The sequence below is a fragment of the Cervus elaphus genome, chromosome 12 (assembly GCF_910594005.1).
Source record: "Cervus elaphus chromosome 12, mCerEla1.1, whole genome shotgun sequence".
Lineage (NCBI taxonomy): Eukaryota > Metazoa > Chordata > Mammalia > Artiodactyla > Cervidae > Cervus > Cervus elaphus.
In genome coordinates this window covers 22,579,843-22,607,286 of record NC_057826.1, presented here as the reverse complement: position 1 = coordinate 22,607,286, position 27,444 = coordinate 22,579,843, and the positions used below count along the sequence as shown (strand labels likewise).

At 35.5% G+C, this 27,444-nt stretch overlaps 1 protein-coding gene across 1 annotated transcript in view; it reads left to right on the top strand.

The window, feature by feature from the left end:
* RAD51B (RAD51 paralog B) overlaps window positions 1-27,444 on the top strand; it is a 607,502-nt gene that overhangs the window by 180,817 nt on the left and 399,241 nt on the right. The gene's annotated exons all lie outside the window — the stretch shown is intronic.

The following is a 27,444-nucleotide window of genomic DNA, read 5'->3' as shown; positions in this document are numbered from 1 at the left end:
TAGCTTTCTGTCTTCCTCTCCTGTACCACACTGTTCCATACTCTACACTGTAGACAGAGCAGTCTTCTAAAAAATTCAAAGCCGATAACATTGTTCCCTTTTCTAAACATTCCAGTGACTTCTTACAGTTCTTAAGGCAGAGCCCTTCTTGATTAGATCTTTCTTATGTCTCCAGCTTTACCTTGTACCATGGTTCCCCATGTCCATGCCTTAGCCCTCTATTGAATTTAATTTCTTTCTCGTTTGTTCAGCTCTTTCACATACTGTTCTACTGCCTCTTTCATCATCCCTCTTTCCTGCTTAGCCTTCTGTTCTCAACCTAAATTTTACTTCCTCAGATAGGCCTTCCTGCAGTTAGGTGCCCTGTGGTCTGTCCCATATCATTGTATCAACATGGTGTTTGTTACATGTGATAGGTCCTTGTCTCTTCTCTGGATCCCTGCTGGCAGGAGGCATGTAATGCTTGCTCATCAGTGTATTCCCTTGGGGAGTGCCTGGTCTATAGTAGACACTCAGCGAAGTTTTATTAAATGTTGTTATTAAATGATAATTCAGTGAGGAGGAAAACCACCCTGTTTTACATTTGGTAGGGTTTAGAGCTACATATGGTATTCCTGTATTTAGCTTTGAATATATCTTTAGACATAAGTAAATGTGGAAAATAATAAGACTGCTTTTCAACACATGCTCTTATTTTTCTATCTTCACACATTCCCTTATTTTAAAATCTTTTAATGTTTGTTTTTATTCTGTACTACAAACGTGAATTTTTTCCCCCATGTGGATGCTTTTGAGTGTGACATGCCACTTAACATCAGCACGTCTGCCAACTTTCATTCAGCCTTCCAGCTCTATATGATGACATTTCCATGGACAATCTTGTGAAGTTTTTCTATTAGACATTGAGTCTAAATCATGCAGTCTTCTAATGGTGCATTTGAAATGTGGTGAAGCCTACTGAACTGTCTTGCTCTCCAGCACACCAAATAGAAAGCTCTAGAAGGACAGGGAGCTGTGACTTAGACTTCTTGGCTCTTCACAGCCACTCCACAGGCTCTTGACAGATTAATGATCCTTTCCTTCTCAGTCAGACTTGGGTCTCAGTAGGTTATGGAGCTGAATCATCCCTGACAGGCAAAAATAAATGCCCTGGAAACACATGGGAACTGCCTTAGATGCATTTTCTTCAAGGGTATTGATGAAAGCTTCGTTATGGAAGGTAGCTGATACTGATTGTGTTTTTACTGTTCTTAAGAAAGAAGTCCTTTTTTTTTTTTTTAGTCTGAGATACAAGGAGATCACTGTATGTTAGTTTCCCTTGCCTTACTAATATGACCACCAATTGTTTCATAATGTAGTTTGTGGCAGCTTTTATTCATTTTTTAGTGCATCTTGGATTAAAAGTGTAAATAGGAAAATTTTACAGGGAAATATTTGTAATCTTGTATTTACTGGGCTTTTCATAGGATTTGTCAGAACTCTTTTCCTCGAATGGATTAGACTTTTATTTTTAGATCAGTTATGATTATTTGCTTTCTTAAGTCTATAACAAGAATGTCAGATTATTATATTTATATGACCCCATTTGATACAAAATTATCATTAGAGTTAATTTAATGGTTATCCCTTGTGCACAGTTTCAGGCAGACTTGGATAGCACTTTTAGCAAAAAAGGTAAATTGGTTGTTGAAAATCCTCAGAGGAAGGTCAGTCTAGTTAGTTATGAAAAAGTCCTTTACGGAGAAAGAGTAAGCTGTTTCAATTATTTATTTATTTTTGATGTGAGGAAAAACTGAGAAAGCAGTAGCTAGAGGGATCTATGGTTGAAGAGGTTCTTTTGTTTGTTTTTTTAAATGTTTATAGGGGTATCGTTGATGTACAGTATTGTGTTAATTTCAGGCGTACAGCAGAGTCAATTAGTTATACACATACATATATCCATTTTGTTTTGTTTTTAGATTCTTTTCCCATATAGGTCATCACAGAGTACCAAGTAGAATTCCCTGTGCGATACACTAGGTCCTTATTAGTTAGCTGTTCCTTTTTTTTCCCCAAATTTTACTCTGGCAATTGTCTATACCCAGGGAGCCTGGAGGGCTCCTCTGAAGAGTTTGGGATTCCTAATGTTGCAAATTAAGTAAATTCATCCTATGTGCCTTGGATTTCAAGCAGAAGCAGGAAGAGGATCTGATGAAGGAATTAACTTTGTGTCTCCAATGTTAAATATATTCTAAATCCATTTTGGGGATAGGTCTGTTTCCTGGTTGCAATATGATCTCTGGTTCTTTTAGACTCTGATAATTTAATTTACTCAGTTCTACTTTAAGTAAAACTGTCAAGAGCTTGTATTCATGGATTTCATCATTTTATCTCTTATTTCCGGAGTCTTTTTTTCCTTTCATCCTTATCTTTAAAAAAATAACTTAAGGTGTTTGTCCTAGGAAGGCTGGCAGGATATCAGCTTTAATGTGTTCATAAAATGAGCTGTTTTTGTTTTATGTACATGCACTCTGGGTAAACATCCACTAATTTAATGAAAATTAATTCAAGTGTTTAAATAAGTGAATAATTACTTTCTCACAGATTAACACATTCTGAGTTACATTCTTGGGTGAGATATGAAAATAAGAAAATACAACGTTAACCTCCTCTTGTTGAGTACTAATATGAAAGGAAAGCTTATCTCATTACTACTTCAACACTCCAGGAGGTGGACTCTAGCTGCTGTTTATACCATGGGAGAAATATATCCAGGGTTACATAGGGAATAGCAATCTGAAGTTTCCCCCTCTCACTGTTTCCTTCTGCTTGATCATGGTAGGCAAGAGCTGTCACTGATATTCTGGATGCTAAGAGGGCCATGCCTTCCTCTGATAGTATAAAAAACACTGTTTCTCCCCCCTGGTAGTAGGCCCCAGGGCATAATGAAAAGAACACAGAAATTGGAAGCAAGATGGACTTGGGCTCAAATCCCTCTGCTGTGATTTACTTGCTATTTAGTCTTAAGCAAACTGCGCTTTCTGATGCTCAGAGAGATTAAATGAGTTTGAAAATGAGAGTGAGAGAAAAATATGACATATTATGTTTATGACCTGGTTCACCTGAGGGAGCCAAGCCTCCTGTTTCAGGACATAAAAAGGTAGATGCAATCTTCAAAGGCCTATTAACTATTATTGCCATGTTGTTACTGACCATGGTACTTATTAATGACATAGACTAAATTTGTAACAAAACCTAACACCACATTCTGGTATCCTTGGGATACAAAGAAAATATCAGAATTAGTTAATGCTAATAGAAGTTAAATGTGCTCTACCACTATATCCTACCTAGAAGGTTGTAATGATTAAAGATTGGTTATATAGTAGATTTCAAACCCTAAGGTTTAAGATTCAGTTCATTTCAGTTCAGTTGCTCAGTCATGTCCATCTCTTTGCGACCCCAAGAACTGTAGCATGCCAGGCCTCCCTGTCCATCACCAACTCCTGGAGCTTACTCAAACTCATGTCCATTGAGTCGGTGATGCCATCCAACCATCTCATCCTCTGTCGTCTCCTTTTCCTCCCGCCTTCAATCTTTCCCAGCATCAGGGTCTTTTCAAATGAATCAGTTCTTTGCATCAGGTGGCCAAAGTATTGGAGTTTCAGCTTCAGCATCAGTCCTTCCAGTGAATATTCAGGACTGATTTCCTTTAGGATTGACAGGTTTGATCTCCTTGCCATCCAGGGGACTCTCAAGAGTCTTCTCCAGTACCACAGTTCAAAAGCATCAGTTCTTCAGTGCTCAGTAAGGTTTAAGATTTTGGTCAGTCTTAACAAAAACAGTTTATGTTAAGATGTAGAATTTTTGTGAAGATTGTTCGTATGCTCAGTCATTCACGCCTTTTTTATTCTGTATGATTTTACTTCATATTATAAATTTTCAAATGCTGCTTTCTTGTCATATATTAGTAAGTATCTGGCATTTGAAATGTGTGGCCATTGTGAATGGAACTTTTAAGGGAAAAAAGAAGCAAACTGTTGCCATCACTATATGCCCAATAGTTAAAAAATAGAATTTATATGTATTAGACACATGAGAGAGTTTAGAGAGAAGATTCAACTGAAACCATTGTGCCCCAGAACCTTAATAACTTAAATGCAAATACTGGCATATATCCAGAAAGTAAGATTCAATTAAGTACAGTTGTTTCATCTTAAAAAAAATCATCTTTCCATCAAGAACTTTTGGCAGCTGTATTGATGACTTCTCAACAGAGGGGCAGATGGGACTATAAAGACACCTGAGATCTTTTCCCACTGACTTTCCAATTCTTCATTTTTTTTTTTTTTCTTTTTACTGTCAGGAGGAGCCAGGTTGTAGAAATGAAGTACTCTGACTTTCCCTCTGCTTTTCCAATCATAAGTTTAGTTACTCTAGCTGTCTCTTATCTGTTCAGATGTTATAATTTGTAGTGATGGCGTAAGTGGATGTAATGGAAGTGGAAATTGGATAGGATCTAGATGGCAGATTATGGGCTTAGTTTCAAAGACCATTTTTACCTGGAAAATAAATAAGAGTTAATAAGCATTTTCTAGTGATTGGTGGTTTATCTGTTCCTTGTGTTCCACCTTGACTTAGCACTGGTCTCTCAGGAACTTCTAAAACCTCTCTTGCCTATGTCAGAATTCATTTTTTTTCCTGAAGAGATCAAAGCTTTTATGGGCATTATTTATTGTAGTCTCATGATATCCTAGGGAGCTAAGTAGAGTTTATGTGGCTCCATTTTTATTTTTAAAGTCAAGTGATGAACAGATAAATCTCTTCACCAAGGTTACAAAATGAGGCTGTGGTGGAGGCAGAAATAGACTCCTTAGTCAGAGACATCTCTTAATTCTGGCCCTTGTGTCTAAGATGCAGTAGATTGTTTGGCCTTTCTCTAAACAGGCCTTTGACACTTAGAGTGTGTGGAAAGTATGTGCTTCCGTCAACGAGTTTTGCTGTTTAGCTATTCTTTGCCTGTTAAAGTAATGACTAGGGGACTAAAGAAAACAGAAAGGATGTCCAAGCCTTATTTCAGCCTCTGCCTTTAGTTCATGTGCACTTTGAGCAGAGAGTGCTTTTATTTCCTTAGGCTTACTTTTCTGTCTTTATATTCGACTTAAAAATGATTTTTCTTCAGGGCACTGCTGATATTGAGAACTTTTAAGGGAAATTAATATTATTTTTTTTAAATGAAAGCTTTGTATGTGAAAATTAGACTTTTGAAATAATATGTATACCGATACTAGACCACATTGAAAGAGGGGATTTGGGAAGATAACTGCAAATTTCTACATTTTCAAGTGTAGGTTTAGTGCTCTCCTTTTTTCTTTTCTTTTTTCCCCTGAAAGTCATTGCCAAATGGATTATATTTTTAAATTACCCTAATTCAGCAATTTATATTACTATACATTAAAGTTTTTAAAAATGAAATAGTATGCTTGATAATAAATATTTTGTTAAAATAATTTTTCAGCTATGTTTTTATTTAAATATTTATCACTCAATGGTTATTAAATTTATGACTTGACTTTACTCACTCCACTCTTCTCTTTTAGTATCCATAATGCTTATTTGGAATTTTAAGCACAAGACAGGAAGGAATAGTTTTTCTTCTTTCCTTTTCTTTAAGGTCTGCTTCTCAAATTAGCCTGCATGCCTGAACCTGTGTTACAATTCAGAAAGAACAGTGGAGTGTATTGCATGCAGTCTTTTTGTTAAGCCGGGTTAGCACCACTATCCTCCTGATGTCTTAAACATTGCAATTTTTGTAAACTTTTCCATGTGCCTCCAGCATCTCCAATTTGTGAGCAAGTCTTACTATATTTATCCCTATTGTATATGTCCACATGTTTGTTTTGCAGTGTAATAACTCTTGACAGTTATAAATTTTTCCATATGTTCCATCCTGTAGAGATAAACAATATGTGTGCTGTATGTTTCTCTCAGCTTTGAAGACTTACTTTTGAAATAAATAAACCCAGAGGACACTATGCTTGGTTTTGGAAAGTCATTTACACGAGCATACTTTCCCTGAAAGGGAAGGTAGTGAATTTTCACCCTTTTAATGTGAAGCTGGTTAATTGAATTTTTCTAAAGGACTGAGAGCTACCTAATTGCTTTCAGTTTTTCAAAGATTTACCAGGCAATGCAGACTTATTTTTGAAAGTCTTTAAAAGTGCCAGTTAAATCATAAATGACCATTTCATGGAGTTCTCTCAGTCTCTCACCGGTTTACTTTGGCTGTAGGGATTAGTGAAATAGCTTTGGATTTCCTTATAATTTTTCCTTTTATCTTTACAGATTGAAAAGTTGGTATTGGCATGTAATGATGGCATCTGAAGCATTTATATTGTGGCTGCTTTTTTTTTGTCTACAGAAAGAATCATTATGATTCACTTATAAGTGGCTATTTCTTTTTCTTTGGATTCTCCTAGGAAATCAAGTCTTTCTGACCAGTTTAATATGTGAAAATTGATGCAAGTATCTTTATTCTTAGCTTGATGTGTGTGTGTGCTCTTTCATGTCTGACTCTTTGCAACCCTGTGGACTGTAGCCCTCAAGGCTCCTCTCTCCATGGGATTCTCCAGGCAAGAATACTGGAGTAGATTGTCATTTTCTTCCCCAGGAGATCTTCCCATCCCAGGGATCAAACCCATGTCTCCTCCATTGGCAGGCAGGTTCTTTACCACTAGTGTCACCTGGGAAGCTTTGATGTTCTTTTTTACCCCAACAAATATCTTCTGCCTACATTTCTTTCCCCCACAGATGCAAAGGTGCTTTTATTAGTTGATTTGCTAAAGCCTTTGGGTATATAAATGTTTCCTACATTTTCTATTGCTAACTGCAAGATTGACTACATAAAAGATACAAATGGTATCTGTATTGCAATTTTTATTTATTTTTTGGGTTTTTTTGGTTGTCTCTTTAACATACAAAATTTGTCATCTTTCCCCAAGTGATTTTTAACTTAGAAAACTGAAAAGTGATTTGTAAATGTGGTGGTATAAGCAACAATGTGTAGGATGTGGTTTGAGGCTAGTGACGTGCTGGAGCGAGCCCCCACCAGCTCCTAAAAACCAATTATTAAATTTTCGGACAATTTCTGACCTTGTTAGCATTAAAAACTAAATTATATAAACTTTTAATTAAAATAAATTATATTAAAAACAAAAAGATTAGTACTCAAAACTCATCACATCATAATTATTTTTTACTACATTTTACTGTTATCAATGCTCTTAAAATTATTTATGCCTATTTTATCTGTATTGGAAATACTATATACTAGTGAATACTTCTGGACACCCCTTCCAACTTTATGTTCACTGATGTCTTGTTGGTAACTTGAAATCAAAGAAGTAGTAACACCATGGAAATTGGCAAACACAGCAAATTAGGACTTGATTTATTGTTTTGTTAATTGTCTACACTTATGAAAGTGATGCAGTATCAATAACGAAGACTAAGCTTGGAAGTGTGTTATGTCTATAGCTATTATTCAGTTCAGTTGAGTTGAGTTGCTCAGTCGTGTCTAACTCTTTGCAACCCCATGAATCACAGCACGCCAGGCCTCCCTGTCCATCACCAACTCTCGGAGTTTACTCAAACTCATGTCCATCGAGTCGGTGATGCCATCCAGCCATCTCATCTTCTGTCGTCCTCTGCACCTCCCGCCTTCAGTCTTTCCCAGCATCAGGGTCTTTTCTAATGAGTCAACTCTTCGCATGAGGTGGCCAAAGTATTGGAGTTTCAGCTTCAGCATCAGTCCTTCCAATGAACACCCAGGACTGATCTCCTTTAGGATGGACTGGTTGGATCTCCTTGCAGTCCAGGGGACTCTCAGGTTGGTACAAATGTAACTGAGGTTTCAGACTGTTAATTTTAAATCATTATAACTAGGCTCAAATACATCTTTATTAATCAAAGTAGGAACCATTACAGTCAACACATTTTTGCCAACAAGAAGTGTTTGTTTATTACTGTAGCCTAAAAGTCTGGGCTTGAGGAATTGATGAACTCTTTGAAAGCATTTTCTGCCTCCTGATGTTGTGGAAGTGTCTTCCCTGCAAAAAGTTGTCAAGATCCTTGAAGAAGTGGTATTTGGTTAGCAAGAGGTCAGGTGAATTATGGTGTGTGTGAAGTCACTTAAGTTGTCTGACTCTTTCTATGGACTGTAGCCCTCCAGACTCCTCTGTCCATGGAATTCTCCAGGCAAGAATAGTGGAGTGAGTTGCTATGTCCTTCTCCAGGGGATCTTCCCCAACCAGGGATCAAACCTGCATCTCTAACATCTCTTGCATCTACTTCTTATGTAGTTGTAAGAGGATCAGTTATGATGATGCTCTCAACTGGTCATTGTCAGCTTCCGATGACTGGCCCCTCCGCTCCCCATCTTCAAGGCTGTCATCTCCTTTGCAAAACTTCTTGAACCACCACTGCTATGTACATTTGTTGGCAGTTCCTGGGTCAAATGCATTGTTGCTGTTGTGAGTTGTCTCCACTGTTTTACAACCCATCTTGAACTCGAATAAGAAAATCACTTGAATTTGCTTTTTGTCTAACATCATTTCCCTAGTTTAAAATAAATATAAAATAAACAGCAAGTAATAAGTCATTAGCAAAAAACCATAAAATGAGAAATGTGCACTAAAATGATGTATAACATAACCATATTTAAGAATGTATTTCAGAATCAAATGGCAAAGTTCAACAATGCAAAACTGCAATTACTTTTGCACCAACCTAATATGAATAACACAAAAAAACTTGAGAAAATATTTTTCCAGTATTTGAAACCATTATCTGATTCAGCAAAGAAGTGGTTCACATCATGGAAAGCTGAATGAGTGAAATTCTGACATACATCTGTGTTTATGTTCCTTTTTCTCATTAACTTGAACAAAACCATCAACCAACTAAACAGAATTGTAAGAATAATATATTGCCCCGAGTGTACCAGACATTAGATGCTAAATACAACAAGAAGCCTTTGATAGTTCTCTTCTGAAAACCATGCGACTCACAAACATGCTGCCTCTCTTCCAACTCATACATGACTTTATATTTCCTCTCTTTGCTGTTGTTAAAGGGTACGACAAATTCATTTATTCAGCCATCTGCATCCATCCCTTTGACGACAAATTACCTTAGAGTAGTGTTAGAAAACATTTGTTGGAAAAGAGAAACAGTTTAATACTGGATTTATGAAACCGTAGCTTTCCTTTCTTGGAGGCATAATTCTGTTATTTAGCCCACTGTTGAGAGGTAGTTTACATATCAAAGGAGAAATAGCTTTATTCAACAGAATTTGTTTTCCTAAGCTTTATGGATAGTCTGATGATCCATGATAGTATATGCAGTTCATACAAATAAATGTGGGTAAGAATATCGTATGATTAAAGTTCAGTTTCTTAGCCTTGAGTGACCAGAAGGTTTTGAAATACATTTGGAACTCTTATCACACACCTGCTCCTTATGATGGGATAATCTGGTCAAGCCCCTGCCTTCCTGTTTCAATTGATGTTTCAACTTTAGTCATTTGAATATCACCCTCATCATTTTTGTCATATCCATGTACCTCTTATACCTTTATTTACTTATTAATTTTTTAATTGACTTTTCCCTTGTAACATAGCTTTATTCTAGGTGACAATACCCATGAAATCTTGAGTTTAATGTAATCATCTTGAGTTGAAATTATTTTTTTCTAATACCCATTAAAATATTGCCTAAAAATTAAAATTTTTAAAAGTTTGTCCTTGTACCACCAATGGTATGTGTACCACCTTTTGGGAAATGATGTACCAGTGGATGGTAATAACTAGGCATTAGGCCAAATAGTCTTTTTTATTCCTCTTGTCAACTTTATGAGGTAGGCATTGCTATCTCTATTTAAAAGGTGAGGAAAATGAGAAATTTGATTTGTTAACTAACCTGTTCAGAGTCATTAGTTGAGTCAAAATTTACCTAACAGAGATCCATACTAACCCCTGCTACTCACAGCATGATTTCTAGACCAGCAGTATCCAGCATCACCTCGGAGCTTCTTGGAAATGCAAAAGCTTTGGCCTCACTCCAGACCTAATTAATTAGAATCTGAAGTTTAACAAGATTCCCAGGTGATTCTGATGGACAAGGTGTGAGAAGCCTTGATCCAGACTCCTGTGGTGTCTGCCTCCCTAAGAGAAGATGGATGCCTCGACTGGTCTCTTTTACTCTCTGCAGAGAGAGTGCCCTGCTGCTCTGAGATATAGCTATTTCTGAGAAACATCCATTGGTTATGGATGGGAAGGTAGGAAATAATGTTCTCAGTCACTTTGGTTATTTTCTCTCTTGAAGTCATCTTTTGTTTGCTTCCCCTTTTTCGTTAATTGAGGTATAAGGCTAGGTTGAGAGGTCAACATTTTCTCTCTTTTTCTCTCCTAGTTTCCTTCCCCAGCATCCACAGATCAACTTCTTGCCCTCTGAAATGGCCTGGTCCTTTTTTTCCTGCCCACCCCAAACCTACCTAGGCCCTGAGAACTGTCTGCACAGCTACAACTAATTTTCAGTTATTCTTGGATGGTTATAGTAGTATGTATACTGTCCTGACTCTTGACTTCTTTGCTTCTGCTTGCTGCTGTCTGCAACTCAGCTATTTAACTGCTTGCTTTTATTTTCTCTAAGCCATGCTTAACTCTGCACTCATGAGGCTTCTGTTTCCATTCTGCTCTGCTTCTCACTCTTGCTGTTGCTCTTACAATTGGAAGTTTTACTATAAGCAGCAGCCTCAGGAGACGGTATTAAGACAATCTTGTGGAAGTGGTCAGAGTGTTGGGAATTTGATGGTTGGTTCTGGGAATATCAAGAATGGCTGTGACTGATGAACATAACTGGCTATAAATTTTGAAGTATTCCTGTGCGTCATCAGCATTTCATCAGCTTATTGTCTTTGTGTTTTTCCATAGAATTTCGTTGTGAATCCTATGCCTGGAGGAATCTGCAGCGTTTCTAGACACCGCACCCAGTTTGTACAGTTACAGGCCTTCTGTCTTGGTATTTATGTAGTTGTTTATTCAGTCTCCAAGATGACTAGTTATTTGAGATGAGTGGAAGTTGGATTTATTCATGAGATCAGACCTTGCCTTCTTGTTCACTAGTGGCCAGGTACAGGTCATAATATTATTTCATTTTCTTAACTTTGAATAATGTTAAAAGGGAGTTAACTCATTTGAATTATAAGAAGTACTGAAAGAAAACTATACTATTCATTATATATTGTACAGTGAGAAACAAAGAGGAATGGTTGTTTCTTACCATAGTAATTTCAGACTCTGAAAGATTTGTTTATCAGCCAACTGGAGACACACCTATCTCAACCCAGATTTTTTAATGGCCTTCAGCTTTGTAGTCATTTAGACTTGAGTCTTTTTTACCCCTCTTTTCTCCTTTCTGCCACATTTTTTGGGTACACACCCTTCTTCCTTCCCCTTTGTCATTTTCTTCTTTCCTTGAGAAAAGGAGAGTCCCTCTTAGAGTGTAAACAGTTCTTTGTGAAGTGTGACTTACTTATGCTTCAGGGGTTGTCAGTGTATACACAATAGAGAAGGTGATGGAGGCTCCCAGGCATGCCAAGTCAGCACTTTGCGCATGTGAAGGCCAAAGAGCATGTTAAGCAGGCTGAAAAAATTTTAACAAGTCAGAACATTTTACAATTTCCATATTTATCAAACATGTCAGGGGATGGGATCACAAAGCCTTCCAAGGATTAACTGCCTCTAGGACTTGAACTGTTTTATTAAGATGGAGGAAGCCAAGTTCTCAATACCCCATGATTTTCTCTAATAACCACAGGAGTTAGAATGTAGGTGATCCTTGCTGAATGAAAGGTAATCCTCGGGCTAAAATGCTCGTTGAATGGGAAAAAAAAAATCTCTCAACAGATGAACTGTGTGTGAATCTATCTGACAGAGCTTTGGAGCTTGAAGTTTATTTACCTAGAGCTTCAGTTTTATTAAATCTCTGGTTGGTGGTTCTTGACCTTTGACACTTAAGGGCTTAGAATATGAAGACTAAGTAGATGTCAGAAACATGCAGACATTCTTAAAGAGGGGTGGCCTTTGGGTTTTGGGGTTTGGCAAGGCATCCTAGAGTTATTATTTATTTTCAAATGTTTGGGGTTTGGCAGATCCAAAGATGCATTTTGCCAAGCATTTTCCTTTGAATTTTAGTACAGGAATATCTTGGGTGGAATTTAATTGCTTTATTGGTGATTCATTTGCATTATACTGATCAGAATGCTATTTTGGAAAAGATATTTGATGATTGACAAATATTAGGAACTTGACAGTTTTTTTAGTACCGACATTTTCTTAGATGAGGATAGAAATGGCATTCAGGCTCCGAATATTTTCAGTAAGGTTTGGAATCTTTAAGTAGTAGTTTCCAAATTTGTCTATCACTTTTCCCACAAAAGCAAACCAGACTCTACTTCCCTGGTTGATCTGCAAACCTTTAGAAAAGTTGCCGAGCTGATCTACAACATTGGGCCAACTCTTAATTTAAAAATTAATATTAAAAAAAAAGGTTTTCAACAAGTAGACAGAGCAGCCCTCTTCTGGAGAAATAAGCTGGAATTAAAACAACAACTCAAGAAGACTAAGCATAGGGTAGATTTTGGGTTCTAAAGCCAAATTACCAGGAATGACAAAACCCCTGAGAGGACTAAAGTTATATAAGGTGCCATGAGGTAGCTTTTCCATTACAGTTTGTAGAAAAGCTTGTAAAAGAAGGAAGCATGCTGAGACTTTACAAATGAGGACTAAGTCATAACTTTTTAAAGAACAAGAAAGGGACATGGCTAAATATGGCACTGAACTTCTCACTGCCCATTGAGTTACAGCAAAGTGTGATGATAAAAACAAGTTTCTTATTGTCTGTTGCCAGCTTCTTATCTTTTGTAATTGGCTCAGAAACAGCAGTGCCAGCAACTTGAATGAATGACTGCACACTCTCCATGAGAAAATAGCAATGCAAATAATCATCTAGCAGGAGAAAGAAAAACATTTTAAACAAATTGACATGGATGTCTTCATGTCCCAATTATTTTTAAACCAACTGGTAGGAAATTTTGGGAAATTCTAGTTATGAATTCTGTAAACTAGTGGTAGGAGATGACAGAATGACACAGACTTCTTCATTTGCTTCAAATAGTGGGGTGCAGGAAACTGTGGATGTATCATTGAGCTAGTATTGATGGGTTTCTTCTCTCCCTTAATCCATATGCTCTTTAAATGACTTAAAATGCCAAACCAGCAAGATGATCTGTTTTGAATCCTTGACTTTATCCTGGTACTGATTTAACAGATGAGATTATTAGGTGGTCTGTAGAGAACCACACTGATGTATGCCTAAAATTTTTTATCTGGACCAACTTTAAGTAATCGTAAACATCTTTCAGTGTAAGTAAAATTTCATGTTTTTTAAACTTTGGTCCTGATGACCTTAAAACAGACAATTTGCCAAAGACAACTTTTTATTTTTTCTTTCTTTCTCTTCTCTCTTTTCTTGTTCCTCCTTCCTTCTCTTTCTTACTGGTTATCATCTAATTAGTGGGTGCTTATTAATGACCAATGAAACATGTGACTTTTTGCCCAGCTGTAGTCTTTTCCAGCAGGCAGGATTTGTGTGAAGTTGACAGGAAATGATGGATCCCACCCATATGATGCTGTTACCTTTTAGAAAATTGAAATGATTTGTTTCATAATTGAGAACATGTGTTATATTTGGACAGTAGAAGATGTAAGTAAACATTTTAAGGGTGACTCTTGCTCTGTGCTTGCTGTCTCCCTCAGTGCCTTTTATGTAGTAGAGGCTGAACACAAAATTGTTACTGATTTTAATTCTGTTAACTTTTGACTATAAGGGAAGATAAACTCATTTTGTTATCTTAATATGTTATCAAGGGGTGGTAAACAACATATTCTGCCAAAAACCCACTAACCATAGTAAATAAAAATCAACGAAAGTCTTATAAGTAAGAAGTAATTTAGTTTTTACAAGTTATGCATTTTTTAAAGAGAAGCATAAAATGTTTTCAATCTGCATTTGAAATTAAGATCAAGAAGCAAAGCATTCTCACAAGTAAGTATGTGAAACAATGAGAAAGTACCTTACCTCTGCATTTAGTGCTATTCTACAGTAGGTATTAATTAGTGACCAGAGGACAAGCCAGTATGTAATATGGGATAGGAGAAAAGAAAGCATCTTACTTAGCTCAAGGCTGCCATAGCAAAATACCAGAGACTGGGTGACTTAAACAACAACTGTTTATTTCTTGTATTTCTGGAGGCTGTGAACTCCAAGATCAAGGTACCTGCAAATTCAGTTCTTGGTGTGGGCTCTCTTCCTAGCTGTAGGCTTTCTGCTGTGTAGTCATCTGGCCTCTCCTCACTGCTTGTGTGTGGGGAGAAAGTGAGACCTCTGTGGCCCTCTTCTTATAAGGGCACTAACGCCATCATAAGGGTCCTACCCTCATGATTTAATCTAATCTAATTACCTCCCAAAGACCCCATCTCCAAAACCATCACACTGGGGATGAGGGGGCTAGGGCTTCAACACATGAATTTGGGGGGGGGGGAATTCTTTCAATCCATAACAGAGAGTGTGGTATGCAAGCTCTCATGAATGATGGTTTAACTGTTTAAAAAGAGAAGCCTTATAGATTTGTTCAGGGTTTACAAATATTGGATTTTTAAAATTTAATTACTTTAATTCTTTTCTCAATTCTTCTCAGTTTTTTCTTTTTAGATTTAGTAGCAGCACTACTGGAAACCATGGCTTCCTCCTCAGGAAATTGGAGAAAAAGAGAATCTGTGGAGTACTTTGTTCATCTTGTAGCCATTAGGAATATTGCTTCTGAAAAATGTTTAAAGCCATCTACAAACTGTGGTTTTCAGTATAAAATGGGGTTAATTATTGATACTTCACTATGGTCAGATAGAATTATGTTATGGTCCAATTTAAGCTCATTGGATGAAAGATTTTCCAATTTAGTATAGTATTTGTAATATAAGATATAGGATAATAGGATTTTAGCAATTTTAAAATTCTAACATTTCCTGTGTTTTCATCATATTAAAAGGCCAATTCACATCATGTATTCACTACAGGAGACTTTTACTATAATGTGTCATGTATCTACATAAGGAAGATTTCTAAGTAAGCTTCTTAAGAGCTCAATGTTGTTTATTTTTTATACACATAAAATTTTACTGAAATATAGTTGGTTTACAATGTTGTCTCAAATGTATAGCAGTGATTGTTATACATACATATGTATATATATTCTTTTTCAGATTCTTTTCCATTATAGGTAATTTAAATATACTGAATATAGTTTCCTATGTTATACAGAAGTCTTTATTATCTATTTTATATATAGTATGTGTAAAATTTTTATTCTTTAAGATCAGAAAGCAAGTGAAAGAATAGCAGGTAGACAACTTTCAAAGAATCAGAGGGAACAAGTTGAAGGAAATAAGGTTTATGAGATGAGGTTTGATCTTGTTGTTAAGGGAGCCAAGGTGTTCAACAGAGGAAGAAGACAAAAATTCTATCAGTATCTACTTGGCAGAGGAAGTAAGACCCTCTCCCATTTCTTTTATGCAAACTCCTAGATATTTTCACATGTACAATTATAAAAAAAGTATGTACCTGTTTGGAGAAATTTAAAAAGAATGAGAAAAAATGAAGAGTAACCATGTAACACCAACTATCTGGAGATTAATGACTCAACTTTTTTCTCATGGTTGCATGACTTTATTCATGCATTTTTCCATATTTATTGAAATGTGATTGATTTAATATCATTATATAAGTTTAGAGTGTACAGTGCAATAGTTTGATAAATGTATATAGTATTGTGAAGTAATTACCATGATAAGGTTAGTTAATAAGGTTAGTTAACCATCTCCTCATGTAGGTTTTTTTTTGTTTGTTTTTGGTAAGAATTTTTAAGATCTAGTCTCTTAGAAACTTTTAAGTGTACAATATGGAATTATTAGCTATAGTAATCAGGCTGTTCATTACATCCTCAGAACTGATTAATCTTAAACCTAGAAGTTGGTCCCCTTTAATGATATGCACCCCCTCTACCTGCCAAACCTCTCGTAGCCACCAATCTGCTCTGTTTCTGTGAGTTCCTGTTTTTCAGATTCCATGTTTAAGTGATATCATACAGAATTTGTCTTTCTCTATCTGACTTAATTCACCTAGTACAATGCCTTCTAGGTCCATCCATTTTTCTGTATTGCTGTAAATGGCAAGATTTTCTTTTTTTTTTTTTGTTTTGTTTTTAATGGCTGAATAATATTTCATTGTGTGTGCATGCATGTGTATGTGTGTATCACATTTTCTTTATCCATTCTTTTGTTGATGGACACTTATGTTGTTTCCATATCTTGGCTATTGTAAGTAATGCTGCAGTGAACATGGTGGCACAGCTATTTCTTTTGAGATAGTGACTTCATTTTCAGATATATATCCAGAAGTATAGTTTCTGAATTGTGTGTTAATTCTGTTTTAATTTTTCAGGAACCTCCATACTGTTTTCTATAGTAGCTGTGCCAATTTACATTCTCACCTGCAATGTAGTAAAGTTCCCTTTTCTTGAACCCTCCTGTACTGTTAGTGGGTATGTAAATTGGTATAGCTACTGTGGAGTGGAGTATGGAGGTTTCTCAAAAAACTAAAAATATATTTGCCGTATGATCCCACTCCTGGGCATATACCCAGACAAAAGCTAATCAATGAATATAGTAAAGTTGCAGGATATAAAATTAACACACAGAAATCCCTTGCATTCCTATACACTAACAATGAGAAAACAGAAAGAGAAATTAAGGAAACAATACCATTCACCATTGCAACAAAAAGAATAAAATACTTAGGAGTATATCTACCTAAAGAAACAAAAGACCTATACATAGAAAACTATAAAACACTGATGAAAGAAATCAAAGAGAACACAAATAGATGGAGAAATATACCGTGTTCATGGATTGAAAGCATCAATATGGTGAAAATGAGTATACTACACAAAGCAATCTATAGATTCAGTGTAATCCCTATCAAGCTACCAATGGTATTCTTCACAGAACTAGAACAAATAATTTCACAATTTGTATGGAAATACAAAAGACCTTGAATAGCCAAAGCAATCTTGAGAAAGAAGAATGGAACTGGAGGAATCAACCTGCCTGACTTCAGGCTCTACTACAAAGCCACAGTCACCAAGACAGCATGGTACGGCACAAAGACAGAAATATAGATCAGTGGAACAAAATAGAAAGCCCAGAGATAGATCCACTTACCTATGGACACCTTATCTTTGACAAAGGAGGCAAGAATATACAATGGAAAAAAGACAACCTCTTTAACAAGTGGTGCTGGGAAAACTGGTCAACCACTTGTAAAAGAATGAAACTAGAACACTTTCTAACACCATACACAAAAATAAACTCAAAATGGATTAAAGATCTAAATGTAAGACCAGAAACTATAAAACTCCTAGAGGAGAACATAGGCAAAACACTCTCAGACATAAATCACAGCAAGATCCTTTATGACCCATCTCCCAGAATATTGGAAATAAAAGCAAAAATAAACAAATGGGATCTAATGAAACTTAAAAGCTTTTGCACAACAAAGGAAACTATAAGTAAGGTGAAAAGACAGCCCTCAGATTGGGAGAAAATAATAGCAAATGAAGAAACAGACAAAGGATTAATCTCAAAAATATACAAGCAACTCCTGCAGCTCAATTCCAGAAAAATAAATGACCCAATCAAAAAATGGGCCAAAGAACTAAACAGACATTTCTCCAAAGAAGACATACAGATGGCTAACAAACACATGAAAAGATGCTCAACATCACTCATTATCAGAGAAATGCAAATCAAAACCACAGTGAGGTACCATTACACGCCAGTCAGGATGGCTGCTATCCAAAAGTCTACAAGCAATAAATGCTGGAGAGGGTGTGGAGAAAAGGGAACCCTCTTACACTGTTGGTGGGAATGCAAACTAGTACAGCCACTATGGAGAACAGTGTGGAGATTCCTTAAAAAACTGGAAATAGAACTGCCATATGACCCAGCAATCCCACTCCTGGGCATACACACCAAGGAAACCAGAACTGAAAGAGACACTTGTACCCCAATGTTCATCGCAGCACTGTTTATAATAGCCAGGACATGGAAGCAACCTAGATGCCCATCAGCAGACGAATGGATAAGAAAGCTGTGGTCCATATACATAATGGAATATTACTCAGCCATTAAAAAGAATACATTTGAATCAGTTCTAATGAGATGGATAAAACTGGAGCCCATTATACAGAGTGAAGTAAGCCAGAAAGGTAAACACCAATACAGTATACTAACGCATATATGGAATTTAGAAAGATGGTAACGATAACGCTATATGCAAGACAGAAAAAGAGACACAGATGTATAGAACAGACTCTTGGACTCTATGGGAGAAGGCGAGAGTGGGATGATCTGAGAGAACAGCATCAAAACATGTATAATATCAAGTGTGAAACAGATCGCCAGTCCAGGTTGGATGCATGAGACAAGTGCTCGGGGCTGGTATACTGGGATGACCCAGAGGGATGGGATGGGGGAGGGAGGTGGGAGGGGGGTTCAGGATGGGGAACACATGTAAATCCATGGCTGATTCATGTCAATGTCAGCAAAAACCACTACAATATTGTAAAGTAATTAGCCTTCAACTAATAGAAATAAATGAAAAAAAAAAAAAAGAATAATGAAAAGAAAAAAAAACAACAAAAAGATACATACATCACTATTTTCATACCAGCACTTTTCACAGTAGCCAAGACATAGAAGCAACCTAAATGTCCATTGACAGATGAATGAAGGAGATCCAATATGTGTATACAATGGAATATTACTCAGCGATTAGAAAAAATGAAATAATGCCATTTGCAGCAACATGGATGGACCCAGGGATTATCATGCTAAGCGAAGTAGGTTAGACAAAGAAAGATGAATATTGTCTGATGTCACTTACATGTGGAATCTAAAATACAATACAAATTAATATGTCTATGAAACAAAAATAGACTCATAGATATAGAGAACAGATTTGTGATTGCCAAGCAGGGGGTTGTGTAGGGAAGGATTGGGAATTTAGGATTAGCAAATGCAAATTATTTTATATAGGATGATAAACAACAAGGTCCTACTGTATAGCACAGAGAACTATATTCAATATCCAGTGATAAATCTTTATGGAAAAGAATATATATATATATATGTGTGTGTGTGTGTGTGTGTGTGTGTGTAACTGAGTCACTTTGCTGTATAAGCTATACTTCAATAAAGTTTAAAAAGAAAAAACATTCCTTTTCTTCCGTCCTCTTCAGCACTTGTCTTATTTTTAATAGTAGCCATTCTAACAGATGTGAGGTAAGACCTCATTGGGGTTTTGATTTGCAATTCTCTGATGATTAGTGATGTTGAGAATCTATTCATATACCTGTTGGCCATTTGAATATGTTCAATGTAAAATATCTATTCACATCTTTGCCCATGATGAATAAGTACTGTCTTGCTATTGTCCTGCTTTTGGTTTTGTTGACCACTGTGTTTTGTACTCATTCTGAGTAATTACAATATCTCAGGCACCGTGTTAAGCACTTTACAAATACTATATTCTATCATCAACACTATGAGGATAGATATTATTATGCCTTGGGGTTTTGTTTCAGGGAATGTCTATAAATGAGTCTACATCTTTAAGTGGGCTTCACTGTATGGAGAGAATGCCTACAGAAAGAAAGAAAGTTCATCTATAGTCTTTTCATTTCTCTAACCTTTTTCTTTCTCTTTCTCTCTTGCCTCTCCTTCTTTTTGAGGTTTTATTTTAGAAAGAAGGAAAGGAAATTTTGTTTTTTAAAGGATAAATGTTTTTAACTGAACACTTGTCTGCCATGTTTAGTGTGTGAACAAGTTATAAATTGTGAAAAAGTCTTATTAGAAGAAAGACTGCTTTGAAAGTGATATGGACATATTTGTTTTGCGTGTTACTTCTTTAAGCCTAGGTGAAGCATATGAGGGAGGAACTAAATTTTTACATTGTTTAGATGGTTACATAGTGAGTAAGCATTCTTTATGCCTTTAATAGAAAATTAACATCAGCTTTTGTAGAGTTTATATGATAGGATTGAATCAGGGAATCAGTACCTTGGACACTTTTGTTAGGTCTAGAGCTGCTACTCAGACTGTGGGCCAGGTCCCACTTCTCTTCAAGGTGCCAGAACACATCAGAGTTCCTAGAGGCTGCAATAATGTTCCAGAATACTTCTCCAATTAAGTGCCTCTGTTCCTCTGCCAACACCCAAGGCCTCTCCATCTTTCCTCCTCAGAGGCACTCCTTGCCCTTTTCTCTGCCTTCTAGATTACAAACAACTCCAGATTCCCTGTGTCCAAGTGATCTGTAGCTTCTAGAGCCCAAGATCTCTTTGGAACCGCTATTAAGACTTTTGAGATTTTATAGCAAGAGTTTCTGACTTGGTTTGCCCCTGTGAATCTATCACCATAGCCAAGAGAATAATCCAGGCCTTCGTTACTCCAGCAGCCTCCTATTCAGCCCTTCTGCTTCTTCCCTCACTGCTCATCCTCTTACACACCATTCCAGATTTATCTTTCTAAAACGTTTCTCTCCTGTCATTCCTCTCAGGAATGCCTTGAGCATCAGGCCCAGATTTCTCAGCTTGTCCTCCAAGGCCGTCTTTAATCTGACTGGCCCTACTGGGCACTTTTATTTCCCTTTCCCCCGTGAAACTTTCTTTGTGGCCCACAGGTGTGCGTTTTAGCCTTTATCCCTTTGATTGTATTTTTTTCCCATAGGTCTAGAAAATCCTTACTTCTTAAAATTTATTGAAATTTTATCCTCAAGTTCCATCTCTTCTATTAAGTGTTTCCTAATTCAGTTTTCTAAAGCGTTGTCTTACTCTGTACTTCCCCTTATAGAAAGTATCATATAAATGAAATCATGTTATTATGAAAGTTATTTTCCCAAATAGATTATAAAATTCTTCATCAATGAAGCTATGATAAAAGTGGAATAAATGCATTTCCTTTTCTTCATCATCATGATAAATAAAGCATGTAACCTTTAAAAGCTTATTCCTTTTTTTTTTCTCCGACTTTTCTCCTGTCACCCCTCCTTGATAATTCAAATCATTGGACTGTTATCCCCTCTCCTTTCTATTGTATTTCTCTCTTCCTTTGGAAGCCTCATCAATATATCAGCATACTGTAGTATGTATCGTATTTTAGTCTATAGTGAAAAGAGCTTGGCTTTTTGTACATATTACTGTGTAATTATTTTCATGCAAAACATTGAAACCCTCATTAAAAAGAACCTGAAATCCCATCACAGTAAGAAGTCTACCATGAACATTTTGGTGACTTGTCTGTTTAGGCATTTCTGTTTGTACACACATTGATATAAGTGCCATGCTGCTTTTCAGGAGTATCTTCAAAAATGTACATTTTTTTTGAGAATGAGGTTTATCTTTTCTTGTCTTCTTACTATCTCTTTAGGTATCCATGTTAACAAGCTGTATGTCTGAACATTCACCAAGTTCGTTTGATCATATACAAATACAGGAACTTTTTTCCTTTCAGTTTATCCTTAAACTGAAATTTTTGACACTGCTATGAATAGAGCAATTATATTTTTAGCTAGTTATTTAATGGTATAAAGAAAAGCTATTGCGATACATATATATTCAGTATCTAGTCATCTAATCAGACATTTTTCTTATTAATTCAAATTCCTTGTTAAATTTCTTGTATAGTTAGACACAAAGCAATTCTTTAGAAGAATTTTCTTAATGTATAATTAAGTGGAAAAAGCTAAATCCTAATAACTGTATATAATCTGATCCCATTTTGGCAAGCATACTCCCCTCCCATATGTAACATTATATCCATATATGGATAAATATATATACATATATATGTTATATATAAATATTATATAAATATATATTTTTTAATACATGTAAATATAAATCCATATATATATAAATGTTGTAGGGAGCATCCTGTGGGTAAATTTTTGTGCACAGTCCTGGCTGTTTTTATGAAATAAAAAACCTAGAAGTAAAATTGCTGGATGAATTTTCACATTTTTAAGGCCTTTGCCACATGGGTGCTCATTATTGTGCTATTAACAATTGTTGTTTTAGTAGCTAAGTGGTGTCCAATTCTTTGCGACCCTGTGGTTTGTAGCCCGCCAGGCTTCTCTGTCCATGGGACTTCCCAGGCCAGAATACTGGAGTGGGTTGCTGTTTCCTTTGCTAATCTAATTCCCAATGGAATCTTTGTTTACTAAAGAGACTGGACATTTTTCACATTTGGTATTTTCATTTGACAAGTATTTTTTCTTTTTTGACAACTGTTGTTAGGGGAACTACAAAGGGATCACCCTACTAGCTTTCAAAACTAAGAAAAAAACTTACTTGAGGTTTAAGGCATTTTGAGATGTAAATGGTATGCAAACTGACAAACTGAGCATGACAGGAAGATCTGGTTTTTCTACATTTCACTCTGTTTCAGTCTCTATGGCAATTAGGACATTAATATCTTGAGGACATAAGTGATAAGCAAAATGTGACATCTGGGGAATTCTATACCAGAAATCTCTTAAATTTTCTTCTTAGGTCCAACTTGGGTAACACCATCAAGATGTATTTCTTCAGCTTCTACTAGTAATCAGTTAACAATAGTAGTAATAACTGACATATATTACCTGAGATAGAATTTAAATATTTTGTTTCTTCTTACTGATGAGAAAATTTACTGTAATGAGGAATTAACTAGGGATTGAGTGAGAGGACAGAACCCTGCAGTTGGCCTCATTGTTACTAACCAGAATCATTTCCCTCATTCAGTCTTTTCTGTCCTTAGTCCTAACTTATGCTTCTTCACCTCTAGTCATTTCTAGATTTCTTTACTCTTTTTCTCTCTTGGTGTCTTCCTTTTTCCCAATTCCCTTCCTCCTGGTTATATGGACACCAACTGTGCCACCTTCTCTTTCTTTTTTTTCTGTCTTGTCATTCATTTGTTTTATTGGTAGCTATGTTTAATTTAACCTACGGAAGCTTGATCTTCTTCTGTAGAAAAAAGGATGGATCTACTGCCCATTCAGTTGGAAGGAATGTTTACTTACATTGTTGTGTTTTAAAAATGTAGTTATTTATTTATGAAATTTAAAAAGCTAAAAACTAAAAAACATATGTATAAAAAAGGAAATAAACATTGGTATAATACTGTTACCTAGTTTATAGACCTTATTCAGATTTTTTCATTTGTTTCAATAATAGTCTTTTTAACAAATTAAAATCCCTGATCATTTGTTGCATTCACTTACCATGTTTCTTAATCTTTACTCTGAGACATTTTATTAGTCATCCTTGTCTTCTATTATTAACATATTTGATTAGTACTGGTTTGTTATTTTATTGAAAGCCCATCATTTTGAGTTTGTCCAATTCCTTATGATCAGATTCAGATTGTGTATTTTGAGCACTAATACCACAGAAATGATATTTTGTCCTTATTTCTTCCTGTGAAAAACTATGAGTTCATACTGATTACTCCAATTCCAATTCAGTAGCACAAAGTTCATTCTATTTTTCCTCTTTTCCATATTTTTAGCCCTCTTTTTTTGACAGTGAGAAACTGGATCCATTATCTTCAATATATTTACTTATCTACTCAATCCTAAAATACAAAGAAAGCAATTTCAGAAATGCTAGCCCACGTATCTACCAAAGGAAACTTGTTAACTATGTACAGTGTTTTAGGGTGCTTTGTTTTTAGTCTAATAAATATGATTGTATTTATTATAGTGCAAATAACTGCGTCCAAAATTTACTTGGATTAGTTTGCCATTCTCAGTTCTCCTTTGCTCCTCCATCAAGTATGGTGGTGTTATACATTTAAAATACAGGTTTGATTCACTTATTCTATTTATATTTCATTTTCAAACCTTCTGTCATTCTTATTATGTTTGTGGGTGGTTGCATGCATGTGTAAAACATCGACATGTTTCCAAAACTCAGAACTGCATGAAAAACTATTCAGAGACGCTTTACCTCCCATTTTTCCCATGTCATTTCCATAGCCCATCTTTCCCACCCACCAATCTGTACATATCTAAACTCTCATTTCTTGTGCATTCTTTTGGTGTTTCTTTTTTGTAGATATGTATGTATTTTGTGTATGTTTTCTTTTTTTGGAAGATATGTATATATTTCTTATTTGAACAGATACTTCTATACTTTTTCTTTTTCTCTTCTTTCTTACACAAAAATGTCACATACCATAGATACTATTCTGTATTTTTTCTTAATAATATTCTTAAATCATTCCGTATCAGTTCATAGAGATTTTCCTCATTCTTTTTTTCAACTGCATAATACTTCATTGTATCAATGTATCTTTAGATTACATTAATCTTTTTTTAAAAAAAAAACCTGTTTATTTTCTATTGAGGTATAGCTGATTAACAGTGTTGTGACAGTTTCAGGTGAACAGTGTAGGGACTCAGCCATACATGGACTTGAACCAATCTTTAATTGTATTGAGGGAACTTTTTCCTTTTTAAGTTTCAACAGTTTGGAGAGCTGTTAATAGTTAGGCTATGGTGGTAGTAGTATATTGTACTAATTTCCACAAACTCAACAGTGTAGGAATAAACCAATATTCCTAACAAGTGAGAAAGACATCTAAATATGCAGTAACTCGGAGCCTTGTTTTCTGCACCTATAAATATGAAGGCATTGATCTAGATGATCACTGATGTCCCTTCTATCGTGAATATATTGATTTTGTATCCTGAAACTTTACTGTTTGTTGATTTAGTTCTAATAGTGGTTTTTTTTTTTTTTGGTAGTGTCTTTTGGCTTTTCTATATATAATATGTCATTTGAAAATAGAGATAGTTTTATTTCTTTCTTTTCAGTTTGGATGTCATTTGTTTCTTTTTCTGGCCTAATTGCTCTGACTAGGACTTCCAGTACCATGTTGAATAAAAAGTGGCAAGAGTGGGCATCCTTGTCTTGTTCCTGATCTTAGAGGAAAATTTTTTAGCTTTTTGCCATTGGATATGATGTTAACTGTGGGCTTGATATATATATATATGGCCTTTATTATGTTAAGGTACCTCGCCTGTATACCAATTCTCTGGAGAGTTTTTGCCACAAATGGATGATAAATTTTATGAAGTTTTCCTGAATCTATTGAGATGATCCTATGATTTTTATCCTTTATTTTGTTAATATGGTCCATCACATAGATTGATTTGTGGATGTTGAACCAACTATCCTTGTGTCTGTGAAATAAATTCCACTTGACCATGATGTGTGGTGCTTTTAATGTATTGTTGACTCCAGTTTCTTAATATTTTGTTGAAAAATTTTGCATATAGTTCATTAGGGATATTGAATTATAATTTTCTTGTAGTGTTCTTGTCTGGTTTTGGTATTGGGGTAGTGCTGGCTTTGTGAAATGATATTTAAAGTGTTCTTTCCTTAATAAATCCCTTGGAGGATGAATGATTACTGACTTATTTATGTATTTATGTATGATTAGGATGTTCAAGAATTCTGATGTACTTGATGATATGCAGATAAACAGTATTAACTTGTATCCTTTACTACTGCATTATGATAAATTGTTTATCATCAAAGGCAGAAATTCCCACAAATGATTCAGAAAAGAGGTTAAAATAATTAACAACCTAGAAGAAATGGATAAATTCCTACAAATACAACCTACCATGAATCATGAAGAAATAGACAATTTGAATAGACCAGTTACTAATTAGGAGACTAAATCTGAAATCAGAAACCTCCCACAAACAAAAGTCTAGGACCAGATGGCTTCACTGCCTCATGGAATGTTATGGTGTGAGGTGGAGAGCAATTATGTGATAATAGCAGCTAGAGACCAATAAGTAATGCTAGTGTGCTCATGTGAGCAGTAAATACACTAAAAATAATCAGTGCTAAATATAGAAATCTTGTTGAATATTTTAAAATATAAAATTATTTATATCTTTGCAAAAATATAAGATAAATATCACACAGACATACTTTCTGGATATTTATAATGTCTTACTGGAACTGGGTTACAATATTATCATTTGCCAGTAGATGCCACTATCTGATATTATATCTTCTTAACAAGCAGGATATTGTGTTCCTAACTTCCCAGGCCTCAAATACTAAGAGTAGTTGCCTCCAGTATCTATTTTACAAAGTTGAAAGTCTAAATTGCAAGTTTATTGAAAATTAAGATCATTTCAATTGCCTTGAAAATTTTAACATTACAAAAGCTTTCCTTTTTTCCTTTTTCTGTTCTCCTTTTATTTTTCTCTTCAAAGTTTTCATTTTCCTTCTTCAATGAAACTTCCTTTCATTTACAGGGTTGTGGGCCTCCTTATTGGCTCAGATGGTAAAAAATCTGCTTGCAATGCAGGAGACCCAGTTCAATCCTTGGGTTGAGAAGATCTTCTGGAGGAGGGAATGGCTGCCCATTCCAGTATTCTTGCCTGGAGAGTTCCACGGGCAGAGTAGCCTGGTGGGCTACAGTCCATGGGGTCACCAAGAGTTGGGCATGACTGAGTGACTAACATGGTGTTATTAACAAGTAAAGCAACCCTTTGTTTTGTCTTGATATTGTTTTAGCAGAGCCTTTGTGAGAGTCATTCAAGCTTCATTCCAAGGTTGGCTCTGATTTTGTCAGTTTTCGTATATATATATTTTTGAAATAGGTATTGAATCTCAACTGATATATCCTAAGTACCAGATATAGCACTAAAAAAAACCTAGAAGAAAGCATCAGTAAGTGTTCATGTGAACCTCAATAGAGAATAATTTCTTAAGCCTAAGAGCAATGGAAGAAATAAAAGATTAATATACTTGTGTTAAAATATTAATATTTTATTAATACAAAAACCTTAAATATAAAAAATCATATATTTTGAACATGAAAGTGAAGTTGCTCAGTTGTGTCAGACTCTTTGCGACCCCATGGACTGTAGCCTATCAGGCTCTTCCATCCATGGGATTTTCCAGACAAGAGTACTAGAGTGAGTTGCTGTTTCCTTCTCTGGGGATGTTCCTGACACAGGGATCGAACCCTGATCTCCCGCATTGTAGGAAGACGCTTTTACCATCTGAGCCAGCAGGCATACTTAAAACTTATTGATTTCATTTTATTTTGTTTAAAAATAATGCCTAAAGTTATGTATGATATGAATGCACTCATAGACCTTTGGGGGTATAAAATGATACAGCTCCCATAGAATGTAATTTAGTGTCATCATATCAGGAAT